At 44.8% G+C, this 22,315-nt stretch overlaps 1 protein-coding gene across 4 annotated transcripts in view; it reads right to left on the minus strand.

The window, feature by feature from the left end:
- Positions 1 to 15,938, minus strand: part of GREB1 (growth regulating estrogen receptor binding 1) — a 140,827-nt gene extending 124,889 nt beyond the window's left edge. For 2 of the 4 annotated variants that reach the window (XM_070574436.1, XM_070574432.1), the window contains exon 1: positions 15,811 to 15,938. The gene's annotated coding sequence lies outside the window, so the exon portion shown is untranslated. The remainder of the gene's footprint in view (positions 1 to 15,810) is intronic. The other 2 variants (XM_070574435.1, XM_070574431.1) reach the window with 1 other exon arrangement.
- Between the last annotated feature and the right edge of the window lie 6,377 nt (positions 15,939 to 22,315).

Below are 22,315 nucleotides of genomic sequence, written 5' to 3' on the forward strand. Positions count from 1 at the left end.
TTCCAAGAGTCCCATGCACCCCTATGTTCATCGCAGCATTATTCACAATAGCCAAGAAGTGGAACCAACCTAAGTGCCCAGCAACTGATGATTGGATAAAGAAGATATGGTATATATACACAATGGAATACTACTCAGCCATAAAAAAGGACAAAATCGTCCCATTCACATCAACATGGATGGACCTTGAGGGTATTATGTTAAGCGAAATAAGCCAGACAGAGAAAGATGAACTCTATATGACTCCACTCACAGGTGGAAGTTAACATATAGACAAGGAGAACTGATCCGTGGTTACCAGGGGAAAGGGGTGGGGGTGGGGGGAGGGCACAAAGGGTGAAGTGGTGTACCCACAACATGACTAACAATAATGTACAACTGAAATTTCACAAGGTTGTAAACTATCATAATCTTAATTAAAAAAAAAAAGAGGAAGATTGGCAGCAGATGTTAGCTCAGGGCCAATCTTCCTCAGCAAAATAAACAAATAAATAAATTTTCAAAAAGGGAACCCTAAGAGTATGGTTCCTGAAAATAAAACAAAGCAAACCTGGCAGGAAGTAGGCACTTCACTTGTGTTGGTAGTTGGACACATCTCAAAATTATCTTCCTAAAAATTATAATACAAAATAGAATCTAAAAGTACCTTCCTTCTTTAATGAACTGGGTCAAAGTAAGTGAGAGAGAAACAGGAAAAGTGTCTAAAATACTTTGTACACCATCATGGAAAGACGATGCTCTCCTCTCGGTCACACCCTCTTGCCTGGCAGCTCCCCACCACCACTGCGGCAATTCACTCAAAAGCGCTTAGGGCATAAATGAGTAAACGCAAAGGCCATAGGGGACACCGCTGAATTAAAGAGCGTCCCTTCACGAAGAAATCGAACCCGTTCACTGGCCAGTTCGAGGAGGCTGCAGCACCCTGCTCGGGTCCCACGGGTGCTGGATGACGGAGCCCTGGTTCCCGCCTTCAGGGAGCGGGGCAAGCAGCGGGGGAGTCAGAGGAAAACATGTGGTGATAGTGCGAGTGGTCATGCACAAAGACAGAGCCCGTTACCAAGTGATCTAAGACTCAGGCGGGACCTCAAACCCAAGCCCTGCATCCCAGCCACGTCCTGTCACAGCTGAAAATGGGGAGCGAAACGGTATCTCATGAGCTGTTCCATCGTCTTACATCTCAGGCTAACACTGAATCAAACTGTAGTTTGCCAGTGCTCTCTCTGCTTTCTTCTTTGTTTCTTCACCAAAAGCTGGCCTAGGAAAATGCACCAGGGACCTATCTTCTGTCCCCCTTACACAGACTTTCTCCCACAGAGGCGCCCAGTGTGGTCAGGCTCAGCAGTATGCATTCTCTTCTGTAAGATGTCAAGCACGCACTGTTAGCTCTCAAAACTGAGTCTCAGTGGGCCCCTTTTCTAAGCAGCTGGAACAGTTTAACTAATCAAGTAACAATCTGTTACTTGAATGATACTTTTGAAAAGTTCCTTCAAGCAACTTTTATATTTTTTATACACAATGTTTAGTTGCTACAAGAATTATTTACTAACAGAAAAGGCAAGAATAATATTTTAATTTTTTTAAAGCAACAGTTCTAAAATGTAAAGAAATTATGTAAACAGGATATATTCCAGAATACTCTGCAGATATCAAAATTTGACAGAGTTAAAGGGTCCTAGCACACTCAGGGAGGTTGTATGGACAGTACAATAGGAGTTTTTGTAAAATTTATATTATATACGTACTTTAAAAAGACAAGAAGAATTTACCCAAATAGTAACAATAGTTATTTCTATGTGGAGGAATTATAGACGTATTTTTCTGTGTTTCACACGTTTTCTACAATTAGCACATATAAACGTGTGAAATTTGAAGAAAATGCTTTATAATCTTTCCATCAGATAAGTAAATAAATAAATATTCCTCAGAACAAAACAGAGAGACTGATGTACATGGCTCACACTTTCTATTCATCAGCTCTTGCCTGGAATTAATAGCATGACAGAAGCCTGGGGCTCTGCTCTCCAGGGTCTCCTGTGGGGAGACCCCTTACACAGTCGGCACAAAGAGCAGGGCCAGATAACAGTGTTTAGATACGCCTTTGATGTCCTTAGCCATCATCCCGGAGAGCCGAGCAGTGGAAACAAAAGATCATTCTCCCTGTACTGGCCGCAGCTGGCCTTCCGGCCACCACCTTTCGGTCCTGCTGCGTTTCCTGGCGCTGACCTCTGCACTCCTGCACAGGCACGGTCAGCAGGGTCAAAACCCCTCTCCAGATTCAGCCAATGAGAGAACAACCTCTTTTTTTATTTTTTCCAAATGAGCTTTGGGTCTTCATGGCCCAGTGGGAGTAAGAGTGGACTTTTTGAAAGAAATGAGCAAAAAGGACAATCTTCCTTCCAAAGTGAATAATTTTGTGTTTACAGGGATTATCTCAGGGTACGGCAATCACAGGTAAATTTTAACTATGCTTTCTATTTTTTCTCCTATAAACATGTTTGTGCAAGATAAAAGTTTAAAATAATAACAATAATTTGGAAAATGTAAACCCACACTTCTGAAATTGCACTTGAGTTCTCCGTGTTCTATATACAGGCTTTTAAACAGCCAGCTGGGGGAAGTCACATGGGAGGGTGCGGGGGGTAACCTCAAAGGAGCTGGCAGCTGAAATCAGAGATCAGGCAGGGCTGCAGCTGACAGAGGAGACGAGGGGGAGCCTAACCCAGCCATGCCCATGCCAACTACAAGGTCAATGCCACCCCGCAGGTCAGTGTGCCCCAGACTGACCCAGGACACTCTGTGTCACCATCCCTCCCTGGAAAGGAAGGCTGCCAGCTGCACAGCAGCAGCAAAACTCCACCGGAACTCCGCCTCCCACCACCTACCCAGAATCCTCTGACTCACACCCCACCCAACTGCCATCAAGTCCCCACCTAGGGTGTCCCTAAGATGAACTGTCCTTAGGGAACTCTTAAAGCCCAAATTATCTATAAGAGCACCTCAAATTTATTGTGTAAACTTTAGGCACTTTTGTGGCCCAACACTGACTTGATAATAAAAAGCACCAATTCTTAAAATCTTAAAAGAAATCAATGCAAAAGCAATTCAATGGAGGACAGATAGCCTTTTCAACAAATGGTACTGGAACAATAGGATAGCCACAGGCAGAGAAATGAACCTTGACCTAAACCTTCATACCTTACAGAGAAATCAGCTCAAAATGGATCACAGACCTACGCGTGAAAGAAAAAACTTTTACCAAAAAAATACAGTTGAAACTCTTCTAATCTAGGGCTAGGCAAAGAATTTTTAGATTTGACACCAAAAGCACAATCCTTAAAATGAGAAGTTGACACACTAGACTTAAGCAATATTTAAAAGTTTTGCTCTGCAAAAAACCCTGTCGAGAAGATGAAAAAAGCTACAGAATGGAAGAGAATATTTGCAAACCACATATCCAACAAAGGACTAGTAGCAAAAATATTTTTTTAACTCTTTAAACAGTTAAAAAAAAAATCACATTACAAAATTGGCGAAGGATATGAAGAGACATTTTTCCAAAAAGGATAAACAGATGGCAAACAAGCCATGAAAAAATGTTCAGCATCATTAGCCAATAGAAAAGTACAAAGTGAAACCTCAGTAAGATATCACTACACACCCATCAGCATGGCTAAAATAAAAAATAGTGACAACACCAACTGTTGATAATGTGGAAAAACTGGATCCTCATATGTTAATGGTGGGAATGTAAAATGGTACAGCTACTCTGGAAAACTATTTCACAGTGTTTTACAAAACTAAACATGCAGCTACCATAAGACAGCAATCATACTGTCGGATATTTACCCCACAGAAATTAAAACTTATGTTTACACAAGAACCTGTACACAAATGTTAATACTAGCTTTATCCAGAATAGCTCAAAACTGGAAACAACTCAGATATCCTTCAACAGGTTAATGGTTAAACTGTGGTACATCCCTAGCTTGGAATACTACTCAACAATAAAAAGGAATGAACTATTGATACTCAAAACAACTTGGATCAACCTCCAGGGAATTATGCTAAAAAAAAAAAAGGCCAATCTCAAGAGATCACATACTGCATAATTCTATTTATCTAACATTCTTGAATTGACAAAATTATAGAACTAAAGAACAAATCAGTTATTTCAAGGGGTCAGGGATGGGGGAGGCCAGGAGTGGGAGGGAAGCAATTGGGGCTCTGAAAGAGCAACGTGAGGGATCCTTGGGTGGTGGCACAATTCTGTATCTTGACTGTATCAGTGTTGTGTGACATTGTACCACAGTTTTGCAAGATGTTACTATTGGGAGAAACTGAGAAGAGGATACATGAGAGCTCCGTATTATTTCTTACAACCGCATGTGAATCTATAATTATCTCAAAATTAAAATCTTAATTAAAAATAAATAATATAGAGGTCAGCCCAGTGGTATAGTCGTTAAGCTCATGTGCTCAGCTTTGGCGGCCCGGTGTTCAAGGGTTTGAATCCCAGGCACAGATTAACACCCTTATCGCCCTTATGGAATGCTGTGGGTGCATCCCACATACAAAATAGAGGAAGACTGGCACAGATGTTAGCTCAGGCACAATCTTCCTCACCAAAAATAAATAAATACATACATACATACATAATACATCCCATGGATCAGCATCTTTTAAAAGAGACTCTTCTTGCTAGCAACTTGCCTTCTGCACTACCCTTCCTGAGCAGTAGAGAATGCTCTTGCCTGGACCCCTTGCTTTGTCATCAGACATTCCAGTGTGGTGATAGTGCTGTGGAAGATACATTGCTGCTCTTTGCCATAGTCTCCACATGGGAAATCTCTCCGGGAATTTGCAAGCTTTATACAACATTAATGGGGATTAGAAGGGAGCATCCAAGGGCCAAGGCTCAGCCTGTTCCTTTTCACCCACGTAAACGACCTCAGATAAATATAAACCGAGGGCGTTAAAATCCCAAGAAGGCATTTTTGTTCCCTTCCACGGTAATCAAATCATTGAAAGAAGACCACACTGGCAACCCTAGCCCCGATCTGAGAGGCATCTGCGTCCCTGTGAGCTGAGAGCAGCGCGCAGTAGCCAGTGCCTGGTCTCAACAGAGTGAAAGCAGGAGGCCGGGTTTCTGGGAGGAAACTGGATTCTGAGGACAATCACAGCAGCAACTCAGCCGTAGGAGGAGTGAGAGGAGAGGAAAGAAGCACCCGGGATGAGGACAGACAGCTCTGCAGTCAGACCCAGTGAGGCCTGCCATCCAGCTGTGCCACTTCCCAGGCTGGAACTTCCGTGACCTCTCAGAGTCAGGCTCCCTCACCTATAAAATGGGGCCATCAGTGCATGCGGCACAGGGCTGCCGTGGCACTTCGCTGAAAGGGTGTGCAGGGCACTGAACACAGGGTCATGGGGGTGCTCAGGGAGGCCAGGGCCCTTCCTTTCTCCACTCGCGCAAATTCCACAACACCCCAAATCCTGCTTCCTCGAGAAAAAGAACCTAATCCGAACCGAGACCCAGGAGGCTAATGTACACGAGGCCAAGAACTCAGCCTCTGGGCCCTGGCTGCTTTTTGTGTCCAAATTCTGTTTCTGCCACTTCCTGGGTATGTGGTCTTGGACAAGCTACTTAACTCCCCTGTGCCTCAGTTTCCCCCTCTGTAAAATGTACCTACCCTACAAGGCGGTGGGAAGACTGAGTGAGTTATAGCATGAAGTGCTTGGAGGAGCACCTGAGCCCATTTTTTTTAGTGTGTCCTTTTGGGTAATATTTTGGTTAGAAGAAATAAGAACATCCCCTTCGGAACATTTTTTTTAAGTTTGTGAAAAACAATTATGCGATACGATAAAAGTTTTGGATTAAACCATATGAAATTGTCAATATTATACCATTTTGATCTACAAAAATAGAAATTTCATATGGTTCTGCCCAGCAGGGAAATGTCTGGGCCTCAGTTTACACATCTGTAGAATGTGTCCTAGTCCCTAAGTTCTGAGGCTGTGGTGAGGCTTAGGGATGATGTAAAATGCAGGCACAAAGTAGGGGCTCAGCAAATGACAGCAGCCAGTCGTCAAAACCACCAATCTTCTTCGCAGCCACGATGCTCAAAGAACACAGCTTATGAGCAACGTCTCTAAAGAAAAGGAGGTGGAGACCAGCAGACGATGTTACAGGTCCAACGCTTCATGCATGCAGACCAGTCGCTGTCACATGGGGGAACCCTCTTCCCAAGAGGTCAACGACCCAGTGCAATCACCATAGAAACTGAGCAAGAGGTGTGGATGACAGTGGAAACTGAACACAACTTTTGGAAAGCACCTCGAAGGCCAGGCCCAAAGACAGGCTGGGGGTGATAATGCAATAATAATAACAATCACAAGTGTGGGGGCTCTTTCTACACGGCAGGCAAAGTTCTAAGCACCTGATATGTAACACACTGAACTCTCACCACCACCCTGTGAGGTATCTATTATTATCGTCCCCATTTTACAGATGAAGAAACAGACCTAGAGAAGATGAGGTAGCTTGTCCAAATACAGTCAGGGCTGCGTGGCTCCCGACAACCAGCTCTTAACTACACTCCCTTTAGCTTCACACTCAGATCACCCCCATTTAAACAGATGTAGTATTATCATCATCTAAAGACAAGGCCGACTAAGGAAACCAGAAGTCAGCTGCTGTGTCAGGAATGGACTCCAGATTTCTAGACCAAAGATCCCTTCCACGGACCTGTGGCCAGTGCAGTTCTGGAGCACCTTCAGAGCAGAGCTTCTCAACCTTTAGCACGTATAAGACTCACCTGGAGGGCTTTTGAAAACACAGGGTCACCAGGGCTTCTGATACATAAGGTCTGAGAAGGACCCAAGAATTTACATTTCTAACAACTTCCTACATAATGCTGACACAGCTCTGATCCGTGGACCAAACCAGAGGAACCAGAAGACATCTTACAACTCCACAGTCTCAGGAATCTACATGATGAGAAGCCAGGGAAAATGGTTTTAGTGTTGGGAGTACCCTCAGACCAGACTATCCCCAGGAGCCCATCTTCTCAGCCTGGCTCTACCCAGCCCCTACTCCCGCTTTGCATTCAGACAAAAATGGGTTCCCCACCATTTGCTGCCCACGTAACCTTGAGCAAGTCCACTGGTTTTTCTGCACCTCCATTTCCTCATCTTTACAATGGGTTTAATACTCTACCAAGCAAGGATTAAGTGAGGTGGCATATGTAAAGTCCTCAAGCTTATGATAAAGTCACTAACTGCTCATTTCTTCTCTCATCTTTTCTCAACCAGATTCATTTCCCCTAAGTCCAAACATACCAGCCCAAATTCTCTTTTTTCTAAAGTTTTACCATGTCTGCAGCCATCAGTAAGGATAGCAGCAATACTTTCTATCTCTATAGTTTATAAACTGCCCCTTGAGGACAGAGTCCACAGCTCGTACCACCTGTGTGTCCCTCACCACACCTAATGCAATACCTGGCACAGAGTAAGCATTTAATGTGCATTTATTGATCAAGTAAACTGACTGAATTTGCTCTCAAACTAACATTTTAAGAAGAAAATTTAACCTTCAGAGATGTCAGCTTACAGCAATTTTGGCTTTCTGTTCAACCAGGAACCTCTCTCCTCTGCTCAATTCGCAAAGATGCCGTAAAGAGCCATGAATAAACAGGTGCAAGGTTGTGATTAGAAGATGAAGGTAAAGTCAAGCTAGCATCCTGGATGTAGTCAGGCAAAGCATCTCTCTTGGAGCTACAGAAATCAGAATGCCTAATTCTCTAGGCAAAACCGAAAAATACATCTTAGTAAAAGAGAGGGCCAAAAGATTTTTAGGATAATCCCCCATAATAGCCAGCAAGAAAATGCAGGTTCTCGGAAAGAAATGGGGGAGATGATTAGAGAAGAAAAAAGCAGAATGCTTATCCTGAGACTCAGCTGTTACTCTGACCAGCTCAGGGCTCAAGAGAAGGGGAGACTGAATGGCATGCAAATGAGAAGTCCATGTAGAAATTAACCTGAAATAGATGAAAGTTTGGAAAGTTAATAGAACAATGGACACAGACTTTTTTTGATGCTAAGATTTGGCTTCACAGTCGTAGAGCTTTTTGGTCAGACAGATGTGGGTTCAAAACCTGTTACAGCATCTTAATGCTGTATGACCTTGAACAAGTTACTGAATCTCTCTGTGATTTGGTTTCCCTACATACAAAATGCCCTACATACAAAAAATCATAATACCTACACTTCCTAGGGGAATTGTAAGGACTGAACAAGATAACACATACACAACCCAACCCAGAACCCGGCCCAGAGCAGCCACGTAATTGTTGGTTCCCATCAATTCTGGCCAACTTATAATCACTAAAAGGAACACTGGGTTCTACTCAATCTGACAGCCTGAATTCCACAGTGACTACAATTTACTCCCATGGATCTAACTAAGTAACTGCGAAGTTATATTCCTGTCACAATTGAACCAATTTATATTATTAAAATGAAAACTTTGTGAGACTCTCACAATTTGATAATACAACCAAACTCGTTGGAGCCCATAACGAAGATAACTTTGCAGGACCCTGTTTCTGTTATTTAAATGCTTTCAAGTAACGGAATGGTATTTAATTTTTTAATCTTACTATAGATGCCAGCATTAGCTGCACAATCAGTGCCTAGATTTTCCCTTTGGACTTCCATTTTACTCCTAACCCATGACCTGCAGGATCACCCTTGTGTGACAAAACTGAGAGAGCAATGCAGTAGGATGGGCAGCTCCATAGCCACCTTCAGAGTGAATGCTGGACGGACAGAGATGCACAGAAGCCCACACGGATCATCCGTCATCACCTAGGACATAGAGTCTGAGGGTCTGGTCCCAGTTTTGCAGCTGACCAGTTCTGTGATAGCTTCTCAACCTAACACAGGGGGGATGATGGAATCTAGAGAACAAGGAGGCCCTCGTAAATCCCAGGCCCAAATGGGCTCTTGCGATATATGACTCCCAAATTGAGCCACATTCAGGTCTCACAGAAGACAAGAATGTCCGGCATGAAGCAGAGGCACGAGGAATGAAGAGAATCTTTTGTCAAGCCAGAAGCACAGACCATGAATCATAATCGTTTTTTAAAGGGTAGTCTGTGTGAGTGTCTTCAACATCCAAATAAACCACTTCACTTAAGGATTGTATGAATAATGGTGGCAGATCTTACTAGGGTGGCAGGGAATTCACCTATTGCCCCAATCCAGAAGTACTTGCTTTCCTAGCAATTTTTATGTTCTGTTTCCCATCCAAAACTGTCCACCAACAACCAAGAAAAAGCTACAGGTAAGAACCTCGTCATGCGCTGCTCCGGGCCGGTACCCGGCTGTGTACACACTCGGTCACCACACCAGGCACAAAAAGATCACTGACAACATAGGTGTCACCTGTGTGTGCTCCAGCCTTACCCACTATGAGAAGAACAGTCCTACTCTTCTTTGAAGCCCCCCCAAACCAGTACCGGGAGCCCCTGTGTGCTCTTGCAAACCAACTCGCTACCTGCAGGCTCCCAAACCGAGTGTCCTCATCTCAGGGGGCAACCTTCAGTGTGTGTTATGGACTAAAGGCTTGTGTGCCCCCCACAAATTTTTACGTTGAAGCCCTAACCCCCAGTGTGGCTATATTTGGAGACAGAGCCTATAAGGAGGTAATTAAGGTTAAGTGAAGTCATAGGGTGCGGGCCTGATCCAATAGGGTTGGCGACCTTATTACAAGAGACAGCAGAAGGCTCTCTTTCTCTCTCCCAGGGTGCACACAGGGGAATGGCCATGTGAGGACACAGCAAGAAGGCAGCCATCTGGCAAGCCAGAAAGAGAGCTCTCACCAGAAACAAAATCGGTTAGAGCCTTGATCTTGGACATCCAGCCTCCAGAACTGTGAGAAATAAATTTCCGTTTTTTAAGCCACCCAGTCTACAGTATTTTCTTACGGCAGCCCGAGCTAACATGGGGGATGCAAGAAGGCAATATTGGATCCTCATTGTTACATATCCCTTACTTTAAAAGTCATAAGCACATTAACCCTTGGTAATGAACTGACCTTGGCACCCCCTCTGGGTGCACGTGTCACATATGACAGGAGAGGGATCATGAGGAAACAGAGGGCATCCTACACCCGAGGGGGTCCCACAGCTCAGAACACTCACAGCTGTCCACCTGCTCTCCCTGGATTGAAACATATCACAGCTTATATGTGGCCAGATTGTGATCTTGGATAATAGAATCTTTACCATATTTTCTATGCAGACAAGGATGGATAACGACAATCATTGACAGCACAGAGGTGCACTGGCACGCTACTGCCAGGACATAAACTAAATAAGAGCAGGAATCGTCTGGTTCACTGCTGTATCTCCAGCACTTAGACTAGTATTGGCACATAGTACGTACTCAGTAAGTATTTATGTATTAAATAAATGATGAGATTTTGTTGCTAAAACACATACTACCTTTACAGATCATCACGTCTGCAGATTTTTAAATTTTGGAAACAACTTTCTAAGCCTGTTTTAAATTTTTACAAATGAAGATTTCAATGGGTTTTAAATTCATTTTGTTACATATAGAAACGCAAAACTTACTGATTAGTTCCTATCAGGGAACAGATATTTATGTGATTTGTGTAGAATATTTTTACATGGTAGTTGCCCAAGGATTGTGGCTATAATAATAATTATTATTCAGCTAAATCTTGCATCTAAAAGCAGTGGAATGAGTAGCTATGAATCAATGAAATACTCTTATATGCACGAGCCCTTTGTTTTACTCTTCTCTTGTACTGCCCTCCACACTTCTCCCCAGAGTCTAAGACATTGCTAAGTGCATAACAGATACTTTATTTGACAGACATGAAACTAACTGACCTTTGGCTCAAATTCTCCTACATTTGGAGTCAAGACCTCAAAGCAGAACCCTTAAGTGTTCTCTAATTGTTCCTACCAGTATTAGGCTTGGCTGTCTATTCAGAGTTCTGTAAGTTCCCTAAAGAACAAAGGCTCATTCATTCCTCAAATATTTACTGAGCACCTGCTATGGACCAGCAGTGTGCTGGATGCCGAGGCACACGGGGAGCATAGGAGACTCGATCCTTCACAGCACTTACCATGGATGGGGGGGAGAAAAGACATCAAAGAAATAAATGTGTAGTTACAAATGTGGTGTGTCACAGGAAGTGGTTCTCAACTTTTTTTTAAAGGAAAATTGCCTACATACACTCCAGTTCAGAAAAATTTTATCTAATAATTTCATTCCCAAATCTTTCTGAGTCAAGAACATGTAACTGTCAATCAGAGTTCCTGACCAAAAAGTTTCCACAGTTACTCCCCAGTTACTATTGTTCCACACAAAGGGACGAAGTTTGACATTGGATTGACCTTCCGAGCTGGAGGACAGGCAAATGCACAATTTCCAGGAGGTTTTGTTTCTGGTTTTTTTTGTTTGTTTGTTTTTCGTTTTTTTGGAGGAAGATTAGCCCTCAGCTAACTACTGCCAGTCCTCCTCTTTTTGCTGAGGAAGCCTGGCTCTGAGCTAACATCCGTGCCCATCTTCCTCTAGTTTATACGTGGGACGCCTACGACAGCATGGCTGCCAAGCAGTGCCATGTCCGCACCCGGGATCCGAACCAGCGAACCCCGGGCCGCCGAGAAGCGGAACGTGCGAACTTAACCGCTGCGCCACCGGGCCGGCCCGTTTCTGGTTTTTTAAGGACTTATAGACCTCTTGACTACCTTCACAGATCAGTGCATCCCAAGCCTGGCCACTCATCAGAATCACCTGGAGGGCTTGTTAAACCGCAGATTGCTGGCCACCACCCCCAGAGTTTTTGAGCAGGTCTAGGTAGGGGCCTGAGAATCTGCATTTCGTACAAGTTCCCTGACAATACTGAAGTTGCTGGTCCAGGGCCTACAATTTGAGGAATATCACACTAGAGTAAAAGGCAGACCTTAGCTTGAACAAAGTTGAAAGGAAGCTTATAGATTACCGAGGTCAAGCTCCTCAGGTGACAGAGGAGAACCTGGCCAGAGAGGAGGAGCAACCCTCTCAAGGTCAAAACAGGACAAGTGAGGCAGCTTCCTCTCAGGACACTGGCCTTTCTGTTACCCAGCTTCCTGGCAAACCCAACTTCTTCTGCTGAGCCCCCCAAAGACAGGCCCTTCTCATTGGACTTTGAGGTAAATTCATCGTAAAAAAGACACAGGGGTAGGACACACTACAACATCTTGGATTTGCTTCAAAGTAATCCAGTAGGGTCACAGTGTGAGAAGGGAGGAGATGGAAACAAAATTCACAAGATGTTGACAATTGTTGCAACTAGATGATGATCACAGAGAAGTTCATTATACTATCTTTCTACTTTTGCAGATGTTTGAAGTTTTCCATAATCAAAAAGGTAATGGGAATCAGTGGGATCAAGACTCGTCACTGCCCATCTCTGAGAGGACTTGGGTTTCCCACATAGCCCCTGAAATATACTCCTCCTAAAAGAATATTTTACACATCTGTGACATGCCACACCTTGGCTGGGCACTAGAAGGATTCAGACAAAATCAAGACATAAAATGTCTGTCCTCAAGAAGCCCATAATTTGGGGGGGGGGTTGGTAAATAAAACACAAATCACTGTGTTACAGGAACTAATAAATGGTGTACGAGACAGTTAAGAGTAAGCTAAGAGATTAAGAAGACTGAACCAAGACTGCATCCTTTTCCACTTTACGTCCCTGAAGTTAAAGGGTTTTTTTTGCCACTTTCTAAGAGCAGTCGAGTTTAGAAATGTGTATTACCATCAATCAAGGATGTTTTCTCCAAACGGAAAGAACATCAAAAGTACAAATAACAGGAAAAACCCAAGAATCTGCTAGAGAAATAGTTAATGTATAATTTATTCATAGACTAGAATATAAAATTGTTATTTAAAACGGCATCATCAAAGAAATAATGATAGGTAATATTCATAATATAACTTTTATATGAAAAAAGATACAAAATGGGGGCTGGCCCCGTGGCCGAGTGGTTAAGTTCGCGCGCTCCGCTGCAGGCGGCCCAGTGTTTCGTCGGTTCGAATCCTGGGTGCGGACATGGCACTGCTCGTCAGACCACGCTGAGGCAGCGTCCCACATGCCACAACTAGAGGAACCCACAACGAAGAATACACAACTATGTACCGGGGGGCTTTCGGGAGAAAAAGGAAAAAATAAAAATCTTTACAAAAAAAAAAAAGATACAAAATGACATAAATAATATGTAATTTTGACCAATGTTTAGAAGCATATAAAATTTAGTTTTAATATAAGAAAAAAATACACCCAAGTGTTAACAGTAATTATCTGGATCACAGATTTCTGATTTTTCTGTCTTCTATATATTCTTAAATTTTATGTCACAAATATTACTTTTACAATAGCCTTCCCCATCCTGTTTTTTTAAATGCAATTTGCTTTAAAGTACTACAATTTATCTGTATATCCAGAAACTGAACCAAAAAGCCAGGAGTGCCCATTAAGCAGTATATGAGCTGAGAAGATTAACTGCCTGGAATCTTTATGAAGGGATTAGCCGGCCATGGGCCCTCAGGAACGGCCAGGCCAGGGTCCATGAGCTGCCCTCAGCCAGCCCTAATGGTCACTTGCCCCCACAAACGCCCTGGAGGCTTCCTTTCCAGGTCTGGAACAGAACCACTGAAGCAAGCTCGACAGGAATGTGCGATTATTAAACACAAGCTCCACTTAATGCACAAAGTGTCCACACCACAGCCTTCGTTTCAACGTCCTGGTCCCTCTCCGTTCTGATGACCTCGCCTGGGCGTGGGGCCCGCCCTCTCTCTCTCAGTTACAGGCTGTCTTCTTCTGATTTTTAACCTTATTTTAGCTCTACTTTGAGACAGCCTCTGAAAACGCTGGAATCTCTAAATAATTCAAATGTTGAATCCGCAAACTGGACACATTGTCTTGAGAAGGGGGTTTCCACCATTAAGTAAAATGGTAGCACTTGAATGAACGTCCACAATGCTGAAGGAGTTCAGTAAACTGCTTCCTAAATGAACGAGTGATCACTTTCATACCGAGCACAGAAAGCTTTAGACAGGCTCTATGAGAATATAAATTCTCCTACTAAAAATGACAAGACAAAGACACATACATGTAAAGCGTAGCTTCAAATTACCCACCCAACAAAGATCACAGGTATTGGTCCAAATGGCTATTTTCACTAATTAAAAACATTTTAAAACACAAATAAACCATTTAAACCCTCTGCAATAAAAAGAAAGCCCAGGATGGAATTTCAGTTTCAACCTGAGCTTACTTTTTACTCCTTAAGGAAAATTTGTTCCAGAAGGAACAGCAGACCACCGCATCCTCTGCGCTGGGTAAACGGAAAATGTCACAGACCACATTGCAAACTTAAAATGAACCAGATCTCATGAAAAGACTTGTAAAAACGTGTCCTTGCCTGTGTTTCATTTAATTGTTTCACATTTTAAATTTGGCTTTTGTCTCCTAGAAACAAACTTTTCTAAGCAAGCCCAAAGACCATGCTCTGGAAGCAATGGGGGTTGGTTATCAAGAATTCTTCAAATCTGCCCAGAGATTTAAGACATTCTAAGAAGATAGTTAAAGGTGGGATTCTAACTGGCCTTTAAAACTTCCAACAACATTTTCCTATAAAGCGCTGCAAACCAGGCAACACCACGACAACATTCATACAAGATCAAGCTCAGAAGCCCCCTCCCACCCAGACGTTCCCCTCCCCCACGTCCAACACCCAGTGTTAATTGCAGAAACTGAAACGCTCTCACTGGGAATAAAAGTTTGTACTCAAGTTAAATTTACACTTTTATTGTTTTAAAGAGATACTAAAAAACCTTTCAAGCCCTGAAATAACACCTACCTCTACAATGAAAGTTTATTAAAGGAAAGCTTCAGTACACAAATTAAGTAGTTCCTCTTTTCTGCTGGTCCTCACGACCGGGGATCAAAAGAGACTTGACAGCAAAATGGCCCAGCATCCTTTTCCATGAATGGCGGGTCGTCCCAGCCTCCACCCCGGCCTGGCGCCCTGGCGGCCACACACACACACACACACACACACGCACCTTCTTGGACTTCAGGGAAGCAGCCTTTGTTCCCAAGGCCCAAAACTGGGATCCAGTTACTAAGCCACCACCTCCGCTGAACCAGCCTCTCCAAGTGTAGGAGCCCCTTGGAGACGGTCCCAGGGCCGTTCTGGAAAGAAGCCCCATTTTCTCCCTTGTCCCAAGAGCTGGGGAGTTGTGGCTGCCACCTCCGGCTCCCGCTTTTCTAAACACTTAGACATAGACACACATGCACGCACACACTGCCTGAAACTAGTCATTATTACCGTCATTGTCATTTTTAAAAGCTCTCACCTATGGAGCGCTCACCATGCGCCAGGCGCTCAGCACGCGCTCTAACTCTGACGCGCGCGCTCTCTCTCTCTCTCTCTCTCACACTCACACACACACACACACACGCACCCACGCACACGAGGCAGCTGCACCCACGTCCCCACACGCCCTGGGGTCTGAACCCAGAAACTTCCCCACCTCCGTCGCGGGTCCGGTCCGGAGAGTGCCCCGTCCGCCCGCGCGCGTCCCTCCCGGTTCCCCTTGCCCGCGGGGCCGAGCGGGGCGCGAGGTCCCAGCCCGGGCCCCTCCGGAGCCGGCCGCCCGCTCAGCCGAGCCCGCCCGGCACAGCCCCGCGCCCCCCGCCCCGGCGGCCCCGCCGCGCCCCGCTCCTACCTCGGCCCTTTGTCCTTCCGCCGCGCTCCCCGCGCCGGTGCGCCGCCGCCGTCGGAGGGCCAGCCGGGCCGGGGCGGCGGGCACACCCCCAGCTCCGGAGCCCGACCCGGCGCGGGGCGCGCGGCAAAGCCCGGATCTGCGGAGCCAGGCCTCGACCCCTGGCACTGGCCGCCCCCGGACTCCGCTTCTCCGGGTCTTCGGGCCGACCGCCGAGGAAGGACGGGCGGGGGGCTCAGCCGCCCGGGGACCTGGGCTGGGACAGGGTCGGGGAGGGCGCGGGGCCCGGACCCGGCGGCGTCGGCGAGGGGAGGGGGAGGCGGGCCGCAGTCGGGCCCCGCGCCCTCCCGCCCCGGCGCGCCCCAGTCCGCTCCCGTGCGCCCCAGTGCTCCCGGGGCCCCCCTCGTCCCGGCCGAGGACGCGGTGCCCCCACCCCTGCCCGGCCCCGCGCCCTCCCGCCCAGACGCGCCCCAGTGCTCCCCTGGCCCGCCTCGTCCCGGCCGAGGACGCGGTGCCCCCCCGCTGCCCGGCCCGGCGCCCCGGGGCGGCGGGTTGCGGGTCAGCAGCCAGCCCCTCGCCTGCCCGGCGCTCCTGTTAACATCCCGAAGGCGGCAAGGATGCCGCACCCGACGCCCCGCACCCGGCGAGGGGCGCCGCCTGCGCTCAGGAAAGGTCGCTTTCTTGTCGGTTCCCGGCGAGGGGCTCCTCTCCGCAGCGGCCCCCGGCCCGTCCCGGGCACACTCCCCCGACCTTCCCGCGGGGCCACAGCTGGAGCCCCTCCGGCCACAGGGGCCTTAGCGGGTGAGGGAGGCTGGACAGAAGTTGGAGAACCCTCGGACGACACAGGTCATTTTGCCTCATGGGACCCAGGCGCCCAGAGAGGACAAGGCAGGTCTGTGAGGCGGGAGGAACGCAGCCCAGGCCTCCCTACGACTCCCCTCCAAGGGCCCCAGGACCCCCACCGCGGCTGCCCCGGCGGGGCCCTGCCGAGCGCCGCGTCCGCCCCGTGCCCGAGGCGCTGTCCTGGGCGCCCCGCAGCCGACTCTCTCGGACAGCGCGGGCTGGGGGCACTGAGTCCCCAACCACAAAGGTCGGCAAGGGGGCCTGCCTAAGGCCAGAAGAGGAGAAGGAAGATGAGCACCTGCGGTTGGAACTCGACCAATTCGCGGACCCCTAGTCAGAAGAGGGAGTGAAGGAAGCAAGGAACAAATGAGCAAACCTCTAATAAGTCTTTGCAGACCTCGCCGGAGGCTGGCACAGAGGCAGCCCGGAGCTAGGAACACAGGGCCCGAGGCATGAAATTCAAGATTTCTTTCTTTCTTTTTTTAAGCAAAAGACAGGCCCCTGTCATTTCTGGAGCCTGTGAGGCACAGAACCAGAATCAGGCGACCAGCCCTGTATCCTCCTGCCACTCACCCCCACGACCCCCAGTGAGGCCTTGGGCCTAACAGTCAGTGTCCTTGAGGATGAGGAGACAGTCAAGTTCACTGAGCTTGGCCTTAAATGAAGGAATGAGGGTACAGCCCCCAGCAAGTGGCAGCACATGACAGGTCCTCAATACAAATGTTGCCTGCATGACTCTCCACAGATCTCCTGAACTCTGATTGGCAGCACCATCATTTTCCTTTTCTTGTTATGAAATATTTCAAACAGACGCTAAAATAAGGAGAGTATCCTGATGAGCCCCTGTGTGCCCCAGGACCAGCCAATCCTAACATCTTGCCGTTCTGGCTTCATGTTCCCCTAAGAAATAAATATCACAATGTAGTTAAAGCCCCTAGACAGCCCTCCCTGATCCCAATTCTTCCCGCCCCATCCCCCACCCACTCTTCTAAAACATCCCATCCCTGTTTTTATTCTATTACTACATATGCATGTGTTCATGAACATGGTATGGCATTTTTTCCAGTTTTACAACGTTCTGTGTTATCATACTCTATGTTTAATTCTGTAACCCAGTCAGTTTATGTTGTTTTACTCAATTCTATGTTGTAAGATCCATCTAATCATGCACGTAGCTCTACTTTATTCATTTTAACTGCTAAATGGTATCCGAATTGTGTGAATATGGCACAATTTATATAGACATTCTTCTGTTGAAGGACATCTGAGTTGATCCAGTTTTTCATGATTACAAACACAATTGCAATGAATTTTCTTGAAACTGCCTTTGTGTTTCCAGGGCATAACCCATTTTTCCACCACTCCTGTGAAAACATGTACAGAAAGACTATGTTGAGTTAACATTAACCAATAGGTTCACTCTATGGTTTAGGTTAGTTACCGTAATTCCTCAACCAATAACCACGGTAAGAAATGCCCCTCGTTTTATTTCCCCTTACATTTTGACAGCTTATATTTTATCAAGCAAATAAAATCCTATAGAACAGGGGTCAGCACACTTTTTCTTAAAAGCCCAGAAGTAAATATTTTAGGCTTTGCCAGCCAAGAGGCAAAACCGATGCTATTCTATTATGCAAGTATTTATATAAGCTTTTAAAAATTTTAAAACCCTCTTACCTCATGGATCATTAAAAAAAAGACCAAGAAAAACCAGGCAGCTGAGAGGACTCGATCCATGAGCCACAGTTAGCCTACCCTCTGGTGTAAGAAAGTCATTCCAAAAGTTAATTTCTCTCCCTGAAACCCAACATCAAAAAGGAGCCACTTTTAATAAAGACAAAAATATAATTTGGCTCAACAGAAAAATCATAGGAAATATAATGTTACTTCTAGGGAAAAATTCTTAGGAAGATGTCCCATATCTGAGATAGTTAATCCAATGAATTTGGGGAAGACATTTAGTCCTATTTTTGAAAATCTATAATAAAGTGTAGAAATGCAAAGACTCCTACCAGTTAAGAATTAATTAGACCAGGAATGAGATTCAATGAAAAAGTCGTGTATTGTTTTCCTGCTTAATGAATCATCTCCATGCTCCTCGTTCATTGATGTAAATACCAGCACACAAATACAAATGATTAGATTTGCTTTTCCTGAACTGAACCTGACCCGCTTGTTTTATATGTCTTTATTGAACTTGAGCCAAACTTGAAAAAGTAATTTCCAGATATTTTCTTAAATGAGGGGAATCAACCTGGTTTAAAATGTGGTTCACAAGAATGGGACCAAACTAAAAAACTTTGGTGGCCATGCTGAAACTGACAAAGGAACTGTCAATCTCTAAGTCCATTCAGTGAGCTGAGGGTTCTCCAAGAGGCCATGGGGTCAGGAAGGCAATTAGACATGGCTGCTGGGCACATTTATTTCTTTGACCAGCGTTATCCTGCAGAATCACACACATACGCTTCTCCTCACACACCTACACACACACACACATTCTTTTCTCCCTCATGCACATCTCCACACACACATTTCCCCTTAAATGTCTATGGATGTGCTTCACACATGTATTCCTTACACAGATATCTGCTTCCTCAAATGCATACAGCACACATGCTTCAAACATACATATGGCTCTTTTTCACATACATACATGTCTCTCACACATACATTCTTTCCACAGACACTAAATATTTCTTTCTCAACAAACACGCACACACACGCGCACACATGCCTTACCACACGAACATTTCTGCCCTTGATACATACATTCTCCTTATACCCATGCAGACCCAACTCTTCTCATGCCTTTTTTTCTTTCTAACATACACATATTTTCACACCACTGCTCCCAGATACAAACTCATTCTCACGTGTTTTCATATGTATGTATATTAGCTTATCTCATCGCACATAGAAATACAAACATGTTCTCCTTCCTTTCCTGCCTCAGCACACACAGCTTCCTCTTGCTGTCTCATTCATCACAACCTCCCAGTTAAAAATGCCACAGGGTGGAATGGGATGAAGCCTCTAGAAGCCCCCATTTGTGTACATGAAGCAGTTTCGAATCATTTGTTATCAGCATGCCACTTGTTTCTATATAAAAGGGGCTTCTAAATGGCTTAAGGGTAAAGTTCATTCTCTTCCTATAAATCTCTCTAAACCATAACCTGGCTTATGCTGTTAACTATCACTTTCTATGGAGAAAATGTTTCTCTAGCATAGTAAATGCTTAAACTCAGCTTGCTTAAATTATCCCAAAATGTGAGTGAGTAGGGACGTTAGGTTCCTGGGGCTGCCGTAACAAATGCCACACATCGGGAAGCTTAAACAACGGAAAGTTAGCGTCTCACAGTTCTGGAGGCTGGAAGCCCAAAATCAAGGTCAGTAGGGTTGGTTCCTTCTGAGGCCTGTGAGGGAGAATCTGTTCTGGGCCTCTCTCCTTGACCTGTCTTCTTCCTGTCTTTACATCGTCTTCCCTCTATGCATATCTGTGTCCAAATTTCCTTCCTTTTAAGGACACCAGGCACATTGGATTAGGGCCCACTTTAATGATCTCAGTTTGATGACCTCTGTGAAGACTCTATCTTCCAATCAGGTCACATTTTGAGGTACTCGGGGTTAGGACTTCCACATATGAATTTGGAAGGAAGGGAGCAGAGATGGGGAGCATAAGTGAACCCCTAACTGTAGGATTTGGCTTGTTTCTGCACATGGTTTAGACCAGAGGTACTAAACTCTACCTTGATCAATAGTACATCTGAGGCCTAGATGTGGCAGTTCTTCGTCTGAAACCTTAAACTCAAATGCGACTGCTCCCTGCTCTACTCCCCTCCCCTCCACTCCACCTCCCTTTTACCAGGGACATTGACCAAGCAAAATTCAGACGCCATACCCAGCAGACTCCCTAAGGTGAAACTGCTCCACCTGGTGGAGAGTCAAGGCACTATGCTTCAGCAAAGGCTAGACCAGCTTGTAAGCGCGCTGCTAGCATCCTCTTGGTTAGTATCAAATATTAGAGAAATAAAAAGGGAAGGAGTCAGAAGGGCAAAACAAATTTGGTGGAAGCGATATATTTCACAGGGGTAGTGCATGGGAAGTGAATATTTAAATAGAACACATTTAACAATAAGATATTAGCAAACAAACTAAATTGTGCTTGTATAGAATTTAAATGGAATAGAATGTAATAATCCAACTTTGACAAGACTTTCTTTAAAAATCGGTTGCAACTTAGGTGCACACTAGCAGTTTAACACTGGATCTTCATATCCAGAAAAGATGAAATTATATAAAAATTTGCGTGAGAATATGCTCTGTTCCAATAATGGGTACAGAAATAAATCCCTCTGCTGGTTGTGCAGCAACATTTAAGGACCATCTTCTTAATCTCTAATGATATTTACAGAACAAAATCACACAGGACTTAAGACAACACAAAGGATGTAAACAATATCACTGCAGATGTCAGTGGCCCTCACCATTCTGTTCTTCTCCAAAGAACACCTCTTGGGAGTTTCTTCCTCCAGGAATGTAATAGTGTGATGTACACTAGGTACATTATAAACAGGTACAACGTACCTGGATTATTGTAATGCATCCCAAAATTCACATGTATATCTCACCAATATGTCAGACTTTTTGCCAAAATGACTGGAAAGACTTGGAAAGCATCAGCAAAGAAAAATTACTCTGCTGGCAGTTGGTGGCCTCTTGATGTGTAGCTTCTTTCTATCCAAAAGAATAAGAGTGCTTTTTTTGAAGAAATGTATTAATACAGAGTGAATAATGCTGTTTCTTAAAGGCCAAGAGAAAATTTAATTGCTTTATCATATTTTTCACACCTTTAGCTCTGGTTGGAGGGAAGGTAAATTGATTCAACTTCTTTGAATGACAATTTGACAATATCCGTCCAAGTCACCAATGCCCCTCTGGCCCAGTAATTCACTCCTAGTCGCTTATCTTTTAGATATACTCACGCCTGTGTGAAAGGCAGTCTGCGTAAGATCGCTCTATGTATGTTGGTGTTCGTGGTAGCAAAATGTTGGCAATAACATAAGTATCCAACCTGGGGGGACATCATGGGCAATTCAGGGTACATACACGCAATACTGTGTAGACATAGAAAAGAGTGAGAAAAACTATTATTACACTGTTAGGAAACAATCTGCAAGATATTTTGCCAGGTTAAAAAAATATCAAGAAATAGTATGATTATTAGTGTGCAAACAGGGATGGGGGAAATAACATAGATGAATATTTGTGCATAAAACATTTCTGCCAGAATCATAAGAAACCAGCACAATGGTAGCTCCAAGGAGAAGACTTTCCTGCTGAGAGCCAGGAGTGGAAAGGAGATTTTTTGCTGTTGACTCTTTTGTAACTTTTGAATTTTGAGCCTTATAAATGTACCTCTCCAAAAAATTAATTAAATGGGTTTTTGTTTAATTTTCCTTGACCAAAATTTCTCAAAGGTCTAATGATATTTTTAAATTGTTAGTATCATAAGTCTGAAATCAATGTGATTATTCTCTAATATTTAGCAACTTTCTTTTCTTTTAAAGAAAAGTATTACAGTTTATCTTTTTGATCATGTAAATGATTATGTAACTATCTAACAAAACAAAAGATTTCAAGTTTGCTGACTGTATTTCTTCTTTTA

The sequence above is a fragment of the Equus przewalskii genome, chromosome 14 (genome assembly GCF_037783145.1).
Source record: "Equus przewalskii isolate Varuska chromosome 14, EquPr2, whole genome shotgun sequence".
NCBI classification, from domain to species: Eukaryota; Metazoa; Chordata; class Mammalia; order Perissodactyla; family Equidae; genus Equus; species Equus przewalskii.